This window comes from Sinohyriopsis cumingii, chromosome 9 (assembly GCF_028554795.1).
Source record: "Sinohyriopsis cumingii isolate HCF-2022 chromosome 9, ASM2855479v2, whole genome shotgun sequence".
NCBI lineage: Eukaryota > Metazoa > Mollusca > Bivalvia > Unionida > Unionidae > Sinohyriopsis > Sinohyriopsis cumingii.
This window is the reverse complement of record NC_142969.1, coordinates 46,276,071-46,296,284: the sequence shown is the minus strand read 5'-3', so window position 1 is coordinate 46,296,284 and position 20,214 is coordinate 46,276,071.

Sequence of the window (20,214 nt, the reverse complement as noted above, 5' to 3'; positions counted from 1 at the left end):
CATATACATTCGCTGCTTCACACTTCTATCTAGGGGATTACCTCTTCCTCAACACCACACCAAGGACGAGATAGACCGAGACGTATTAATTCTTTCAGAATTCACAAACACCCCCGGGTAAAGAATAATAAGAGTAAAACTGGCGCAGCCAAGAAAGTTGACATTTTGGTTTATTAAATGAATAAGATACAAACAATGATGCACCGAGATTTTTGCGAATGTTCTAAGTATAGGCAATTCAGGAATCCCAAAGATAAATATCTTCCCGTCTCATCTTTGACTGCAGCATTCCCTGTCTAATTTGACATCAAAGGACATTGTGTTGATCAGATCGATCATAGAGCCGTCACTTGTACCCGAAAAATAACATTCTCAATGTATACCATACCGATCCAACGGGAATCTCAGAGTGTCACCTGTTAACAGTTACATGTATGTTTAGTTTGGTGAAGTGGATTTGTTCTTGAATCACAGACTACTCAGTGGAAGCATGGATAATTACCCTTACAGAACTCAACTGGACAATCTCCTGATGTACGGTAAATAAGCCAGGAGCACACATATGGGTGCCTCCGTGCTATGGAAACCTGACACAATGTCTACAAAAACAGTGCCTTGAAAAATGGTGACGATCCACATAATGTTGGATTTAATGACCGACGAAATAAAATATAACCAGGGCGCAGCTTGGAAATAATGGATCGTGTATATTTTGACATGTAGCTGCAAGACGAATATTTGTTAAATGGAATGAATTTACGCTTAAGACTGAATCGAAACAGTACCGTGTTCCATTGATTGGTAAATCCTGTACAAGTACAAAAGAAACTTAGAATACTTACATGATGTGTGAAACTAAATCAGTGTCATTACTCTATGGTCATAAACGTAGTAAGAGCAGGAAGCAAAACCATCAAATATTTTAAACTTTACAAATAATTTAATAATCAAAGTTATTAAACAAATTTTATAAGTGAAATTTACAGTGCCTCACCATTCTCTACGTCTTGATTTGTCCGAGAAAAGTTGACACAAAGGGTCACCGCCTATCTGTATGCGTAGACAAAATTTAACAATTTGCGACACACACACACACACAAACACACTAGAAATATATTAACAACGACCAATGTCAGATGTGTTAAGCCCGAGATATAGTGGCAGCTGAAATAAGCATTTAGGTCAAGGAGACTAAACGCAGTGTCCAGGCTATGGGGTGAAATTTAAGAATGGGAGTTTAAAGATAAAGCTTACCTTGGGCTTTCCAGACGGTCTCTTGTGTATCTTTACATTTCCTTGGTGGGTCAAGGAAATTAGTCCACATTAATATTTGAAAATGAGCACATCCCAAATCTGCACATGGAATGGCAAAAATGTATTTTTAGAGACTGTACAGGTTCAAGTGAAACGCAAAGAACATTAGCAACAATGATGTTTTAGCCATCAGTATATAATTGCTATTAGCAGTCTGATTTCTTTGACAGCGTTCAGATAGTAAGAAATTGATCAACTGCCCACATATTAAAACATTTGGAAGGGATGACTTCTATCACACTGATCAAGTAATACACATAATTCGAAGGAAGGAACTCTAGGAAAAGGTTCCATGCTATCAGGATTTCAAAACAAATTTAAAGTAACTAATTTTTCAAGAAGAGATTAAATTATGACGCGTGGTATATATGAATTACCAGCAGAATATGTTTGGAAAACTTCTGTTTCCTCAGAAACTGTATTCTTGGAAATGAATAATTTAGAAAACCCATATAAGATAAATTGTTAGATATTATCTTCAAACACGTTCAAACAATTTCCTCAAAATATGGCCAGAGAAATAAGGTGAAACTTTATGGCGCATGTACATGAAATATATATTCAACCAGCATGTTTCATAAAATAGCACATGCGGTGTGGAGGATAAATGTCCTACTGAACAACAAACGTGCGTATAGTAGATAACAGATAAAACACCTAAACATGTTTATTGTAAGTATGCATACACGATTTATAGTGTGCAATAATATGCATGTCCCCAAACTGCAGTTGGTTTATTATAATATGAAAGATTTCAGACTATCACAGTAATCAAAGTTATGTTTTCCTTGCCGTTGTAGAATATTTTTTTAAAAAAAAATCATTTTATCTGTTGACCCTAACGCAGTTTCGTTCCTAGTACCCTCTAGATTAGATGTCATAAGTAACCCCACATTTTCTTAAACAATGCTACGTGTTCGTTGTATTGCATTTATCATATACACTCACTTGTAGACCATTGATAATGATAGAAGTAGTGTTTTAAACTCTCTGTGACTTGTACTTACCGTTGTAATATTATAAATCTCTCCCATAAAGCTAATACAACATCGGCATATAATAGGCTCACAATATCAGGTATGGCAGTAATGCTAAAGAAACCGATCCTATAATTGTCCAACATAATAAACGTTAAATCAAGTATAAGTGGCGATAATAATAAACAGGATGGGGGGGGAGGCCTATGGAAGATAACTGTTTAATCCCACATTTATATATACACATGATCTCTGTAAAGTTTAACTAGCATGTGAGATTCGTACAAATGTCCTTATTATTCCTTACGGATAGCATCGAACAAATTTCAGCAATCAAATTGTAAACTATGTAGTCCTTCCATGGGACTCGTGATACATGTTAGTACTACTACTTATAACGTACGTGATATTGTCTATTGTTGAGTATCCACTGCAAAGGTCTGCTTGTTATCATCTATCTTCTGTCAACTTACAATCAAGTTCATACAGCAAGGATTAATAAGTGTTCCATACTTCCTACTGCACAACACATATGTCTAAAAAAACAGTAACATGTATTATGAACTTCTTTGCAAAGAAGAAATGCACGCTCATGAATAAGACGTTTTAGCTTTTCATTGTTTACTTTTGTTCGTGGATGAACTCAACAAACTGTTTGAAAGTCCATTTGAGGTAGAGATGATAATGTTCACGATGTGGACGAGTTCACTCTGTCACAAATAAAAATTTAAAACAAGCAAAACGAATGAACGTAATATTCACAATGTTCACAACAAACGTGAATGACAAAGTAATTGAAATTACCATTTTCATCATTTAAACATTTATTTACGGGCTACATTCGTAAATTTCCACAAGTGAAATTGTTCAGACTACGACCAGTGCTCACTAGAGTCTATAACAATAGTATAGAAAATCATTTTGAGGCTAAGATCTATCGTAGACATACCGCTTTGCAAAGTGAGCCAAAACACTACAATGCAGAAAACAAAATGCAACCGACAGTTTTGGCTGGAAACTAAGGGAATCATATCCAATAAGCCAGGACGATGAAGTCTTATTTCGGCTGGCTAAGTAGACTCAGACAACAATGCATTTAAATTTTCCCCATTTAGCTATGCTGAAACAGTGTTCGAAAAGCGCTAACGATAGAAGTTTTACGGGTCATAGCTGGGGTCCCTCAACAAAGAGTATGCAAGTGACAGGGCATAAACATATTTCTTCTTTAGCTGGTAATAAGAATGGCGATCAGTATAATAATATTTTTGCATCTTGACGTTCCAGAAAATGTAGTTTCGTAGCTCTGCATACCCGAATGACGTTACTCATGTCGTGGGTTCCTAAACTTGATACACACCGTGAAACTGTGCCGTAAGTTCGACTTCGTTTCCAGCTGAAATCACCTTTTCCTTACTGCACTCAAAACGAACTGAATGGGATAGTGTAATGCGTTTCTTTTGGATAATTCATTTAAAATAATTCATGTTTCCAGCCTGAGGTTTCCAAACAATTAATGCCAGAAACAAAATACAGGTGCAGTTGATTCAACTGTTCAAAACAGATGCATATCGTACGGAATTGATACAATATATACAGTCTATCACAAACAGAACTGCCGAATTGAGTTGGATGGACAGAAACACAATATCCATTCATGTCAGACCAACTGGAACAGTTCTTTCAATGCGCATTCATTCAAGATATAACCCTAAATGTCAATTTTATGTAGACCAAAACGAGAAATAATTGTGAAACTAATGAGTAGAGCCAGACAATGTTGAGAGGTTGCAGGGTGGTGATTTGGGATTGTGAATTTATTTTGAAATAGCACATTAATTCAGTTAATTTGTTTCTTGTAATGTATTCTCCTTAGTTAGAAAAACTAAGTAAGTATATAATGACAAGATTACTGCATTTGAATCGGAAAATATGAAATCGTTTTTTCGGTTAAATGCTGCACTACCAAGATGGCGCAGTATTGCTTAGAAGAACATAAATCATATTTTCCCAAGCAGGTATAGTGAGCTATAAATACTGGATGCATAAATTTCTGTACTTACTGTATTTTATGTGTGACCGTATATTTGCATTATTTAAATAGGAACAGTAGACTACATAAGACAAATTTCTCTTTGACTCAGAATTGCATCATATATTTACCGCGTGAAGTCGTTGCTGATTAACGAAATTGTGTCACCTCGATGTCTGGTTTATGTCCACAATCTCCTCTGAAAAATGATATTTATAAACTTGTTTCAGTTAATATATAAACTACACTAATAATGACCTTAATTTTAATTGTTGTTCTTGTCTTTGGGTTTGACGCCATTTATCATAGCATGGTATGAGATACATGACGTAACCAGCCCCTGTATGGATACATTTGCCATATTCAGAAAGACTTGACCTGTTTTCCCAGTTCTCTCTGGGCAGTCGTTTCGAAAAATGGCCTCAAAAGTATTTATAGTACTAGTGGCGCTTTACAGTTTCGTATTTTGAATAGGATTAGATTGTCCAAGAAAAATACTTCCCGGGGTTACCTTACTGGTTATACTGGCTATTGAGAAAATACCTTGTCTACCTTAGATATTGTTAAAAAGTTTGTAATTCAATTTATGTCAGTGTATGATTGATGGGTGTAATTTAGGATATATAGTATACAGATTGGACTAACTACGGATGTGCATCTGTAAAAAAAATGCTAGCTCCGCATGGACAATTTCTCTTCCTGAACTTCAGAGGTAACTTTTAAAATCAAGAGCCGATAACATACATACATACATACATACATACATACATACATACATATATATATATATATATATATATATATATATATATATATATATATATATATATATATATATATATATATATATATATATATATATATATTGTAATTCATTTATTGCACTTTCAAAGGCTAGTATTATGTTTTCTCACACATGCGACAGAGAAATCTGCTGGTTTTGCTAACCTTACTTTTCCTGTCTCAGTCTAGTCATTGGGGCATCGAGTGGCCGATTGGTCTAAAGCGCTCTCCGTTACAGATCACTGCCATCTCACCTCTGTCTGCGTGGGTTCGAGTCTAGGATTTGACCAATGTGGGTATCTAAGAAAGCTTGCCAGTAGCTACTCATGGGTCGGTGGTACTTGCCGGGGTTTTCACGGGTTCTTCCTCCACCATTAATACTGGCCGCCATACATACATATCGTGTGCTGAAAAAATGGCGTTAAACTCCACAACAACACCAACAACAACGGTCTAGTCATCTCAGACCAATCATCTCAGTCAAGGTGTCCAAGCGCCACGGACTACTTTATCAAGGGACGTAACCATAGTTGTCTTATACTTGGTCTGATGGAGTTATTTTCGGATCAAACAAACGCTAACACTTTGGGACATTTAACAAAATAACTTTTTGGAGTATAGAGAAAAATAACTTACAAAAAGAAGATCTAGAAAGAAAACGATAAATATAAGACAAAAAGAAAATGGACTACAAGCTAGGAAACATGTTGACTCTTAAAGGTAGGAGAGCAAAAGTCGTAAATGTTTACCACCCACTGGGTACCTATTCCATTTACCACCCACTGGGTACCTATTCCATTTACCACCCACTGGGTACCTATTCCATGTCTACAGGAAACAGGTAGGAGAGCAAACGTTGTAAATGTTTACCACCCACATGTATACAGTACGCTATTTGGACGATGGAAGTTTCGCAAATTATGCAAAACACGAACTAGTAATTTCAGAAAATTCACATCTTTTTGATGACTGTGAAACAAATGAAATAAATGTGTCTCTGAAACCGAACCAACTTTAGTCGGGGAAAATAACAACATCAGGAGTGGAAATAAAAAAGACTGAAATGGTCAAAGAGAATAGATTTACAGAAGTGGACGAACAATTTTTCACACATTTTGTTTTAGAGCAAGAAAATATGAATACCAAACGCAAGACATTGGGACACATAAAACTACTAGAAGAATATCTTGAGAAAAACAACGAAATGCGCCCTATACATCAATTGCCGGCACCTCCCTGAACATCATTCTCTCAAGATTTTTCCTTACAATTCGTCAGAATGATGGAAGTGAATACGAGCTGACAACATTGAGAGGTAGAAAAGGGCATATATACTGACTGATAACACACAATTGAATTTGAAGTATAATGTATGAGCAAATAAAATGATGCATAGCGCAACTGATATAAATTCAATTTGATTGAAACATAAATGAATTTTTAAATGAGTGAAAGAATGAATAAGTAAATACCCAAACAAATATTATGTAATGAACAAGAATTGTAGTTTTAAAAGGTAAATTACCTTATAAATTAAATAACTTGACTGATGAATCAATTTAGGCCCTCGCCAACATGGATGACAAATGATAAAAAAAAAACAGAGAGAGAGAGAGAAAGATTTGTTGCCCTAGGTACATGGCTTTTTATAATTAATTATTATTTATTAGTAGGTATGATGGGAAGTTTTGAACGATATCTGAGACGAAACAGATACAATTGCAGCTTGGTTTATGGCCTGAATTCTATCAAGCAAGAGAGGCTCTAAAAAGTAAACAGAAAGATTTGAAGAAGAAAGGAAAAGGAAACAAACCCAAAACTGCTGATGCCGTAACTGATGATGACATTAAAAGCCTCGAGGGGAGACAAATAATATAAACCCTTGACTGGGATTTCCTTGTCTCAGCCCAAACCCCAACATAGATTCTATATGGCTGGCACAATTCGTTTTCCTTATTTCAATAACTGCTACAGATAGTGTACTTTATGCTATAATAGGTTGATTTTTTGGTCACATGGGGGCCAACAATTTAGTTAACTGTATGCTTAGAACATTGACAGTTTCCACAAGTATAATATTCAAATATATTTCATCCACATTACATAAAAGTAACGTAGCGATATGCTGAAATTCTTTCCATTGTTTAGCTTGCATATACAGACAAGTTCACCTCAAACACTTGTCAGACTCCCAGAGGTTCGTAGTATCTGTCATGCGCTGCAAATAATAAAAAGAAATATTTCCATATGGTAGGGTAAAGAATCTTTTCTCACGATTGCAGCGAACCAGTAAAGAAAATATTGCTCAGGAATTTCATGGGTTGGTTTTATTTGGACCAATCCGAATCATATAATGTGTTATGTTAAAGTGCTGTAATAGCAAAGATATTAAACTGCACACACTATATGTAAAGTGTACAGCATATGTGATATATATATATATATATATATATATATATATATATATATATATATATATATATATATATATATATATATATATACGAACTTCACAGATAGCAATGCCGTATGAGACCTGGAGACAGTACCGGTACAGAAATTACTGAGAAGTCTTCGGCCATCTGCAAAAGAAACAAATATCAGCCATTATGGATAACGTAATAATGGAATGGTCATGTTATATAAAGCTGAGCATTATGTATTGGTTTTACGAAGTTGTATGCTCATAATATCTACATAATCGTCAAATAAAATTTGTATATAGCAGTATATACGTATTGTATGAATTTATCCACTTCCAAACACTAGCTTTGGCCAATGCAGAGCATTTTGTATCGTATGGTCAACTAAACTGAATGAAAATGTGGTTCAAAGTTAGTCCTTTGATTTGAAGCGGTAATAAGTCTTATTTGAATTATCTGAAACTTTCCTTCATATTCCCCAAACCTGCATTCCATGTAATTCTTGAGATAAAATCGTACATGCTTGCAGCAATCGTGGAACATAATGAGTCTGTCGAGCTGTCTTCATCATTGCTGAGGGCCTTCTCTGATTCAAATCCGTCCTCTCAATAACTAAAAACTAGTTTTGCTATACCTAATTATTTATGCTTACGTGAATTGCACCCTTTCAACCAGAAGACAGTAACTTTAATACAACTATCAAAGGCATTAATGGAATCAGATGATACATTATTTATTAAAATAAAATTCAAGACTACAACAATTAAAACTGAGTCCTGTCTGCAAGTCATTATGTCATACTCTAAGTAAATCTTAGTATGTAATTTCGACACTCAATATGCGATAACCCAGCTCTTTAACTTTCCGTGCACCTTTCACAATGCACTGTAAAATAGAAGAATATTCAAAACTGCGCTCTTTGTGTTCAATTAACATGCCCTTTGACCCATGATGTTGACGGCCAAGGTTTAACAATGTAGAACATTTGGTATTATACAGTATTTTGGTTTGCAGTTGTGTGTGTGCGCGCACGCACACACGTGTGTGCGTGCTTTATTTTTAACTTACTTTTAACCTGCAATGTGGCAGTTTATAGTCTACTATTAGGGCATCATGCCGCAGACACGTAGCATGATGTTCCACCCAGTCACATTATCCTGACACCAGGTCCACCAGTCCTAACACCAGTACTAACACTAACCTCTTAATGCTGAGCGCCAAATTAGGCCGCTGCTAGTACCATATTTATAAATCTTTGGTATAAATCGGCCTAAGTTCGGACCCGCAACCTGAGGGGGTTTCCAGTTATCGATCCCACTAAACTCCCGTCAGAAGTAAAATAGTTAAGCCGCACCTAAATGTTGAACCACTGTCTCTAGCTACTAACGAACAGTATGCGGTGATAGATGATTTATATAACATTAATATGCGATCTGATACATTGACAAACTAAACAGGAAGGTCCATCAACATTTTGTTGAACTACCTGTACATGACAATATTATTTACCAATATCTTACACTTCACATCCAATTTTCACGTTTATCCCACTTATTCATAAACCATCATACTTACCCCAGCCTCATTCCCATTTTAATCTGGATTTATGAGCTAGGCTGCGAATGAGATAACTGGAATCACTGCTTATACATTTTACTGATAATGTGGCACATGAAAACGTTTGCCTGTTTAGCTCAAATAAATGACGAGCACTTTGCATTATATATAATTCTGGGGATTTTAGTTACACATCCGCTGAACCTTTACAGAGATTATAATAGTCAAGCAGCACCAAAATGTTGAGCAATTGTTGTATGACTACTCAAGGAATTTACGCGGTGATTGATGCATCACATACCATTACTGTGCGATTATGAAATCCAGAGAAGTGACAACTCGCTGAAATACACTTCTTAGTACCTGTGTTTATAGCGAAATCCACATTCAGATAGAAAATATGTTGAAGATGATTATTTTGTGTGAAGCTCGTTCACATCATCGTCCTCATGACAGAGTGCACGGTAACCCCAATCATCTATCTCTCTCTGTCTCTCTGTCTCTGTCTGTCTCTCTCTGTCTCTGTCTCTCTCTCTCTCTCTCTCTCTCTCTCTCTTCAAGATACATTACATACGGATGATACATTTAAGTCAAACTTAGTTTCACAACCGACACTGTCATTCAATAATATTAGGCATTTATAGTCATTTGTAAGAGCTGCATTTTTAGTGACTTGATGCTTACAATATAGAGTTACATACATCATTGAACATAAGATGTATATATTATTACACCAGAACTACTGTTTCTCGCATAAAGTATATGGGTTGTATTCATCATGAGCCTTGTATAGTGAATACAGTCATACTGTAGAGAGGCAAAAATCCAGTCTTACAGATTTTGGTTATTAACAATGCGGTCGGTGACACATTTTAACTAAAACAAGAAACTTACATTCGTACGCTTAGTATTGATACAAAACTTTTTCAAGCAGGTTTTGAAGTAATCATGAAGAATTAACAAACATCCATGTTTTGTCTAGTCAAAATACGCAAATAAATAAATACAGAAACAAATAAATACATTTACTCGAGTGTTATGGTGTAGAGGGTATTAAAGCTTGCGACCGGCGAATAAGTACATAACTACATTGACCAGCAAGAAATTATGTGTCTATCACATGCTCTTTGCTCTGTATTATCATACATATACTTTCTATTTTAAATCAGATAATAATAGGAAATAATCGATATATATTCAGACTCCACGGCGATTCCATGGTATGCAGGGCGCGTTACACTAATATCGCTGTAATACCAAAACAATATGTTTACGATGGCATATTCTTGTCCTAATGTTAGGATCTTGATGCATGGTCTGCACAAATTATACAGCAATTTTAAAAAAAAATTGAATCCTACTTCAATCGCTTTCATTTTTGTAACCTGTACCCTCCAATAACAGAAATGTATATGAGAGAATTAAAACAATGCGTGCATAATCAGGTTTGACTTGGTGTGTGGTGGCTCCAAGATTGCCTTTGGGAACTGAGAATGGGCAAACCAACATGAAAATGAAAGTACATGTTGATCACAGACTGTTTAAATAAAATTAGGTTTTACAACAAAAACTAATAGATCGTGTGCAACAAAGTTTTTTAATTAATGCATGTCCATTGTGTAAGCCACCAAAAACAACAACATTAACATGGTTCATATCTTAGCTCGTAATTGCTACCATAGGTTATATATATTGCTTCATGACAAATATGACAATCATGTGGTCTGACTCTTGCATAAAATAATTGCACATTATTAGACGACAAACGGATTACCCGATTCGTTACACCAATATCGATTTTATTTGAAAGCATGGGGTTCCGCCATGTTTTGAGAAACGAAATTCCTGGGTGAAGTTTTCAAATAGGGTACTCCCCAGCAGTTCCTATATTTTCCCGAAATAAAACTGGTGATGCAGAACTAGTAATATATGGTCATATAACAGAAGCACAATATATGTTGTTCTATGCAGAAAATTACCTTAAAACCTAGAATAACGCAAGACCATAGAAACCGCAATATTGTAGGAAGCGACCATAAAGAAATAAATAGATAAACAGAAAGAGACAAAAAGAAAGGCGCTAACGTATTTCAGTTAAGTAATAGAAAGAAAAACAAAACAAAATTAAGGAAAACAAAATGTGAGCTCAGAGATATTTTCAAAAGCATTAATTTCTTTGAATATCTAAGTCTATCCCATTCGTATGTTATCTCATTGTGACATGAAATCATAATCGTATGATCCCCTTGCTACTTAACATAAGCTAACGATAAATGCCTTGAGTAGCATTAAAGGCGTTTTATATTTTTAGTTTTAGATATTTTTTAAATAAATAATTCTTTACCCTATGAACAGATGTAAATGGAGTGAAGCTGCTCCTGATTGAAGCGTAGGAAACTTTAATATGCACGGATTTTTAAATACTGACTTTGAATCATATACAGTTTATTTAATTAAATTCAATGTAAATGTCAAACCTTCAGTTGTTCACATATATGAATCAATTTAAAACGATAGCCCGTGTACTTTACTTAAAGAATGAATAGCGTTGAAAAGGTTTTCCACTACAGCCAAATTAAGTTTGCAAGATAATATTTATAAAATAATTAGAAAATATGCGTACCAGAGTCGAAAATGTTTTCACGATGCAGGGCCTTACATAAAAGAGAGCTCGAACATTATACTTTATTTGGCTGAGAATCATTCTGTGACGAGTTGATGACTATTGAATCGAGTAACAATCAGGAACGTAGATGGGGCGATTTGCTTCAGAAGATGATTTATACCCATGGTCATCGTTTCTTTTGCATTTTTGTTTGGCAATTAAAACTGTGTTACCATAGGCATATTATATATGTATTAATGCTATTTGAAACAAATCAGGCATCAAATAAATTTTAAAACGACAATGCATTTACAATTGAAGCAAGAAAATATTCATTCCAAATATACAACATATTGTGGCTAAACTAGGATTTCACATAATTTTAAATGCAATCCAAGACGATGAGAGAACATTGACCACTGTACAAACTGTGATATTGTAAAATGTTGATAACTGAAAGATCTATATCTATAATATCTGGATGGACTCAAAAGACTTGCATAGTACCACAGTAGACTACGTATTGCCCACGGCCTTAACGAAAAAGAAACGACCAAAACTCGATCAAAAATTGTAGATCCGGTTTGCTGTAAGTGCTTGGGTGTCTGAAGTGGTCATCTAGGTTTAAACGTCCGGTTCTTCTGTAGAAATGTCAAAACCCATACAAATGGCTATCTCAAACCTACATACTTTACAACACTCACGTATCAGAGACTTCTAATAAATGTTGTCTTAACTTTTACAGGACTTATCAAGTTTCTGAATAAACCGTAAGTATATATAAAACAAGTGTAATGACCAGAACGAGATCAATTGTGTTTTGTCTGACAAGTTTTCTTTCATCATATTGTATAATCATCAGAACTTCCTAGAACGACTATTACGGGCAATGAAATAAACGTTGAGATATGTTTAAGTGAGCTATAATTCCTCATAAAGAAATGGTTTGGACAGACTTCTTCTTATATCCCTGTCGAGTTGTTAGCTGAATTTTGGATATAAAAGGTGCATATCATGGATACGGAAGAAGAAACCTGACGTTTTTTTTTAAGAATATATTACTTGAAGTAAAAGCATAGGATAAACGTGAAGAAGAAACATACGTCTGTTCCCGTAGTTTCAAAGGTGCATCGATTCCACGTGGAATTCAACGTCTAGAATATATGACATCGCTTCCAGAACCGATAACTCACCAAGGCAATGGCGTTGCTTTTGATATAATGCATTGTAACGAGATCAGTGGTGAATCATACGTCCCTTCCAACACCTCGTTAAAAGAAACATCTAAAGAATGTGACGAAGAGCTGGACCATCTTCGACTCCGTGAAATCCAAAATCTTCCGGATTTACAGTATACACTTCCAATATACTACCTGAAAAAAAGAGCCAAAGTAAAACAGACGACTCATCTATATATTCTTGGGAAGAAGCGCTAGAAGCAAAGGCTGACAAGAAAGAGCACGAATATAACCACGATTTTCAGAAACATTCCAGGTTAAATATCCAACCCGAGAAATATAGTATGGATATAAATACCCGAGCGAATGCTGAAAATATTAAATACGAAGATAATACATTTGAGCCTGATCAATCTTGACCATGCCCAGCGTCTCCATATTTGTCGAAGTGTGCACTAACAGGTAATAGAAAGATATAAGTATATACATAAACCAGAGGCGAAGAAGGGTCGAATATTGGTGAAGACACGTTCACAACATTGTTTAGGCAAAAGGAAACAAAGCAAACGTCAGATAAGCAATCAACCGGAGGCAATGCAAATGGATGTAAGAGGCCTCCAAGCTGTACGCAACCAATTTTGTTCCGCAAGAAATCATTCAAAATCTAGCTTTCCAATCGACATTATTTCTGTTCCTCTGTATAAGACTGTACAACATATGAATTTGCGAAGTTGACTAATATACTAATGTAGTTGTGACAATATAAGTGGTCATAGTTTCTTATTAATGGAGAATTATGTTCAACATAGTCGAATTTATAAAAAGAATCGATTACACTGGACAACAAATTTTTACAAAAGTCATGTTACTGAAATAAAATTAGTCAATTCTTATCAATTTTTATGTGCTGAACACGAATATGACAGTCAAATTGCAAAATTGGCTCTAGTTTTTTTGTAATCTGCAAGAAATTAATGTTTACATAACGAAATGCATTCCAATAGTAAAAGGTCAACTGTAATAGCCTACCTATAAAAAATCAAGTCATTGACTACATCTTAGATTTCTTCGCCTGTCTCTTGTACAGCTGTTCGGGAGCATCTCTGAGGAGTGTCCAGCAGTAGTCAGCCAGCATTGTAGTGGACCATTTTCCCTGGTATCTTTGTTCCATTGTTGCGATATCTTGATGAAAACGTTCGCCGTGTTCATCACTAACAATACCACAGTTGCTAGGAAAGAAATCCAAATGGGAATGAAGGAAGTGAATCTTTAGAGACATATTGCAGCCAAGTTTCTTATACTTCATCAACATGTCTTCTACTAGTTCCTTATAGTTTTCTGCCCTAACATTTCCGAGGAAGTTTGTAGAAACTAGGCGAAAAGCATTCCATGCTTGTTTCGCGTCACCTTCCAGCAAGTTGTTGAACCGGTCATCTTTGAAAAGCTCTCGAATCTGAGGACCCACAAAAACTCCCTCTTTAATCTTTGCTTCGCTGAGTCGAGGGAATTTTTCATGCAGGTATCGGAATGCTGGCAAAGTCCGGTCAATGGCTTTCACGAAGTTCTTCATCAAACCTAGTTTGATGTGAAGGGGTGGTAGCAAGATTTTCTGAGCCTCAACCAGAGCTGGGTGTTGGATATTCTTCTCTCCAATGGCTACATTCTGCCTGTGAGTCCATTCCTTCCTCATGTAGTGCATTTCCCTTGCTCGGCTATCCCACTCGCATAAGAAACACATGTATTTTGTATATCCTTGATGCAGTCCCATTAAAAGGGCAACTACCTTCAAATCGCCACAGAGGTGCCAGCTGTACTTGTTATACTCAATGGAATTCAGTAGCTGCCTTAAGTTATCGTATGTCTCTTTCATGTGGACAGCATACGCTACTGGAATAGATGGAAGAATGTTTCCATTGTGCAAAAGCACAGCCTTGAGACACAGTTTCGAAGAGTCCACAAATAGTCTCCATTCTTGTGGGTCATGAGTGATTTTTAAAGCATTCATGAGGCCCTCAATATCGGAACAGAATATCAGATTACTTTCCTTTCTGAAGAAAGGCTCCAATTGCTGGTGGCGCTTTCGATATGCAGTAATTGTGACATCTTCTTCTAGAAGATTCCATTGTTGGAGTCTTGATCCTAGCAATTCTGCCTTGTTCTTTGATAAGTCCAAATCACGAATCAGGTCATTTAGTTCTTCCTGTGTTATTCTGTGTGGGGTTGATGATGCACCACAGTGAAAATCTGGATCACTGCATGCTGATGGACCAGGAGAAGAACAGGTCGACTCACCTTTGTCTTCGTCAGATGAATCAAGAGAATATTCTGCTGGAGGTTCTGGAATAGGAAGTCCCTCACCATGTGGAACTGGTCTCAATGCAGACGGAATGTTTGGGTAGACTATTCTCGATTTCTTTCGCTTCGTTATTCCGCCGGAAAGAGGAGGAACCAAGCAGAAGTAACAGTCATTTAGGTGGTTGCTTGGTTCTCTCCACACCCTTGGGACTGCAAACGGCATTGATGACCTTTTGCAATTCAACCACTGTGAAAGCTGTGTTGTACATGTAGCACAGCATATATGCGGAGCCCAAGGCTTGTCTTGGTCACCAATCTTGCATCCGAAGTAAAGATGATATGCCTTCTTCACTTGAGAATTGATACTTTTCTTCTGGTTGGCAAATGTCACTTCCCCACAAATATAGCAAAAATTGTCCGCGGTATTAACACACTTTCGAGGCATTACTGTTCTTTATTGTAGGTAAATGGATAAAATAATAAGTTTTATGTAACAGTAGCTTGAACTGTCTCGCACAACGTCTAAAATATTTTAAATGCTGAACCTATCTGATTGGGCTTTATATAGTACACTGCTTACGTCAGCTTCAGCAGCCGCCTGGCATTATTATAATAGGCCTACACATGTATAGTACACTGCTGACGTCAACTTACTTCAGCAGCCGCATGGCATTAGTATTGCACTGCATCAGAAAATGATGCAATCAACTGTGGATGATGTGAGCATGATGGTATTATGCAATGTTACATCATTATTCCGGATGTTGCTGCAGTCCTACTGGAGAAATTTACACAGTGAAACATAGAAAATGAGGTATATGAATATCTTCAAAACGAGAGCCAATACAAATTTTTCACGGTTATATTCGTGTTCGGCACACCAAAATACTACAGATTAGGGCCTTTTCAAGTCAGTAATGATTTCACTGTTGACCAGTGTTATCTTTGATCGCCTAACAGTACAAAAACAACGCTTACTGAGTTCAATAAAGACAAAACTTGCAAGATAATATGTCACTTCGTTGAACTTATGACCAGTATATAAAAGGTGAGGTTCATATCATTATCAAACCGAACTCTTTCAAGGTTCTTTTTTTTAATTTAAATTACCCTTATTATTTTTTAAATACATTCAGGCTGCTATATATTTATTATTTGTAATTGTGTAACAACCCTATCGATTCTAGCCGTGTTTCTAATACAACGAGAATTTGATGTAGAGTTCATAAGATATCTTGTTGTTCTCCTGTTTTGTTCATCCAACTATACCTACCCCAATCACGCTCTATAAATCTGTCCAATTTACATTTCAGGTCCTGAGAAATTATTTGGTATCAAGAAATGTCAGTCTTTCCCAATCGTTTGTGGCAAGGTAGAAAGTCAGGATAATTAAAAGGATACACTTGATGTTTACGATTTTCATTGATTCAATAGATTGCACACGAATTTGGTATGTCACTTAATTTTGTTTGGTAGTCAACGTTCATCTGCTCCCGATTGCTGCATTGTTTTCAATCATAATATTATAATCGTGATAGCTAAAACAGGTCATGCAATTTCCTTTACTGACATTTCGACAGTTTAAAAAGTTCTGTATTTCATTCAAAGAGGGTATCTAAGTTTGTTGAGTAGATGCAAGCTAATAGTTCAAGAGTGAGAATACAAAATATTTTCACTTAACGAGCGAAGCATTTCCTTATATATTTGTTTAAGGTAAAACCCGTTTATTTGCATGGATTGTGTTACAAATTGGTTTCCTAAAAACAATATTCAAGCTGAACTGATTTAACTTGGCGGAATTGAGTAGATATATAATTTTACTATTTATTTAGAAGCTATACTGGATAGGTTAGTGCTACTAGTTTTCTCCGCGTCTAGGTGCTACTTATATTAATTTGGAAGGTATGTAAGATATTTTTATGCAAATGCAGCCACAGTCAAAATAAAAGATCTCCCCTTACTGGCTGAAATGACACACTGACATACCGGTGCAGAACTAGAGAGATTGGTTCATATCGGTACAAGCGAAAAATGAGAGACATTAAGCAATTTCAGTCGGTTAAGGTGTGGATTACAGATTGGCGCATAATCAAATCTATGACACGCGTATTTTTGGATATACGCAAGCAAGACGTAAGTGGCGGCTTGTATATGTTCCATGTTATGCGATGTCAATCTACGCAGGAATTGGAAATTTAATATTTTCGTAGCATCTTTATTGTTAACGCTATTATATTTATATGATCTGTTTTGGGAATTTGGTAATAATTGTAATTGCGAATCATTTCACGTGTAACTTTTAAGACAAGAAAGGTTTTGTCAGCATATAAATTATCTGGAAAACAATCTTTAAATAGTCTGCATATACTTTTTTTTATTTCAACCACTTTCATTGAACTATAGTTCTCGAAATGGTCGACCATCAAAAACGCATGAAAGGTAACTTTTATACTTCCCATCTCCAATATCCGTATTCTTCACTTTAGTGACGTATCAGGCGCCAGAACCACACGTAAGTAGCATGAGTATATTCCAAAGCATGGAAAAATTTAGCAGCACTTAGCAATATTCAAAGCTCAGTGGCACTCCCAAATTTAATTATACTTATCAATGAAAAGGTACCAAATAACATATGTCACAGTTATGCTACACACGTTTGACATGAAAAGAACAACTCTGCTTCAAGTAGATTCATCATCATTGTCATCATCATCATCATCATCATCATCATCATCATCATTAATCACCTGACCCAAGAGGACGATGATGCAATAAAATTGACCCTGTAACCAATTCTCTCCATATTTCCGTGTTCTCTACTGTCCTTTGGGAATCTCCAAACCCCATGCCGGTCCATGTTTTAATGTTGTCTTCACACATCTTTCTGTCTGTCTCTTCTTCTGCACTCCCACCTTGCAAGATTGTTTTTGCCAGTCCATATGATATTGACACATGACCGTACACCTTCAGTTTCGTTTTTTTCACAGTTGGCAAGAGGTTTTCGTAGGGTCCGATTGCTCGTTGGATCTTGTTATGGACCTCTTTGTTGGTTATATGGTCAATGTATGAGATGCCCAAGATATTTCGGTAGCATCTCATTTCGAAGGTTTAAATCCTTCTTTGTAGAGCTGATGTGAGCGTCGATGTTTCACAAGCATACAGAAAAATAGATATGACAATAGAGCACATCAGCATTATTTTGGATGCTACTGTTGTCTGGGCAACCATGTCAAGTAGATCTGATTTGGTGCCCTCATCTGTGATAATTGATCCCAAGTACTTTAAGCTTGAGTCCGTTTTCAGCTTATACCCACTGACCTTTATTTCTGCATCGATGGTGTTGGTTGTCATCAGTATTTGTTTTTGGCGCCAATCTACATACCGTATGATGTGGAGGAGGTTCTGTCAAACCGCTCAACCAAGTCAGCCATTTTTTCCATCTCCTGCTAAGTTATCAATATCATCGGCGAAGCGATGGTTGGGGCTTGTTCTTCCTCCGATGCTGATAGTCATCTTCCAAGTCATCCTGAATGATCCTTTCCAGGACAATGTTGAAGATACTAGTTGAAGATACTGTCTGATTCCAGCTGTTGCTCGGAACTAATCTCCTCTGCTGCCATTGATGTGGACAGCACTGCTGGCTTTGCCATAGAAGCGCTCAACAACCTGCACCAGATTTGAGGTGATGTGGTATTTCTTCATAGTTTCCCATAAGTCCGTCTGTCATATCTTATCAAAAGCTGTTTGAAATCTTAAAATTGTGCTGATGCTTAAATGTATTTGTTACAAACGAGTCTGAGATTTAGGATGCGTTCTATGGTGCTCCTTCCTTCTCGGAAGCTTCCTGCTCTTCAGCAGTAGTTTTCTCTGTTTGTGGCTTTAGTCTGTTAAGAATTGTCTTCTGAATGACTTTGCTTTGGTGGCTGAACAGACGGATGGTTCTGTAACTTTAGCATAGGGCCATTCTTCTGTCTGCCAAATCTAGTTGCTGATTGTTACAAGGGCTATGACTATGTCTTCTCCTCCTGCTTGAATGATCTCTGCTAGTATGTTGTCAATGCAGCTGACTTTCCTTTATTTAATGACTGAACTGCAGAAGGGAGAAGCAAACGGACGTGGCCTTGTCACTCGTGATGTCCAAGCACACAGTGGTCATGATAAAACAAACGCCATCGCCGTTGTTTGATAAACTTTGCCCCAATAACGTCCTTGCTGATGTTGATATACCAGAAATTATAATTGTTGGAAGGCGAGCTGGCAGTAATTCCCCAGAAATCAATGAGGCAGTAGTTACTTGTAAGAGATTATTCACGGGTGGTATCTGGACATGAATGTTTATCGGCACTTGTCGATGAAATTACTGATGTCTGCTACAGCAACTGTGGCGGTCAATTCAGCAATAGTGATATCAATGACTATATATGAAATTAGGTCAGTTACAAGAAAACAATACTATCATATACAATGATAAATTAACGGTTGCCATCATATAAAGTTATCTATGGAGATATACGTGGTGATGTTGTTCAAGGTCTATTCAGAACGGTAGCTCCAAAAGCGGTCCCGATTGCAAAGCAGCTCGGAATGAAAGCCTACGATGTTATTCGTGACAAGACTATAGGCACCGTTGGTGATGCTGCTAGTAAAGCATTCTCAGCTATCAAACAGCGACTATCTCGATCAATACCCAGACCGCTGCCAGTAAAATTGCACACTACCGAAGTGATTTCAGCATGTTGCAGTAAAATATTAAATCTTGCTGCAAATGAACGGCTAAACGAAATAGCAGACCTTAACGTCGGCGTGCCATTAAAAAAACAACAAGCTGCTGAGAGAGAGAGAGAGAAACAAATGCAACAGCAAATTTATAGCAGGAATTGGTCTTGATTCACCAGTGAATCGTCGACGTCGTTTTAAATAACAGTAAATATAATAAAGATGTTCAAGCGTGTAATTGATCCTGCATTTGGCATGGACGCACCCGTCCTTAAAGATGAATATGTACGTGATTATCAATATTATTCTTACGATGCACGTGAGCCTGACGCACATG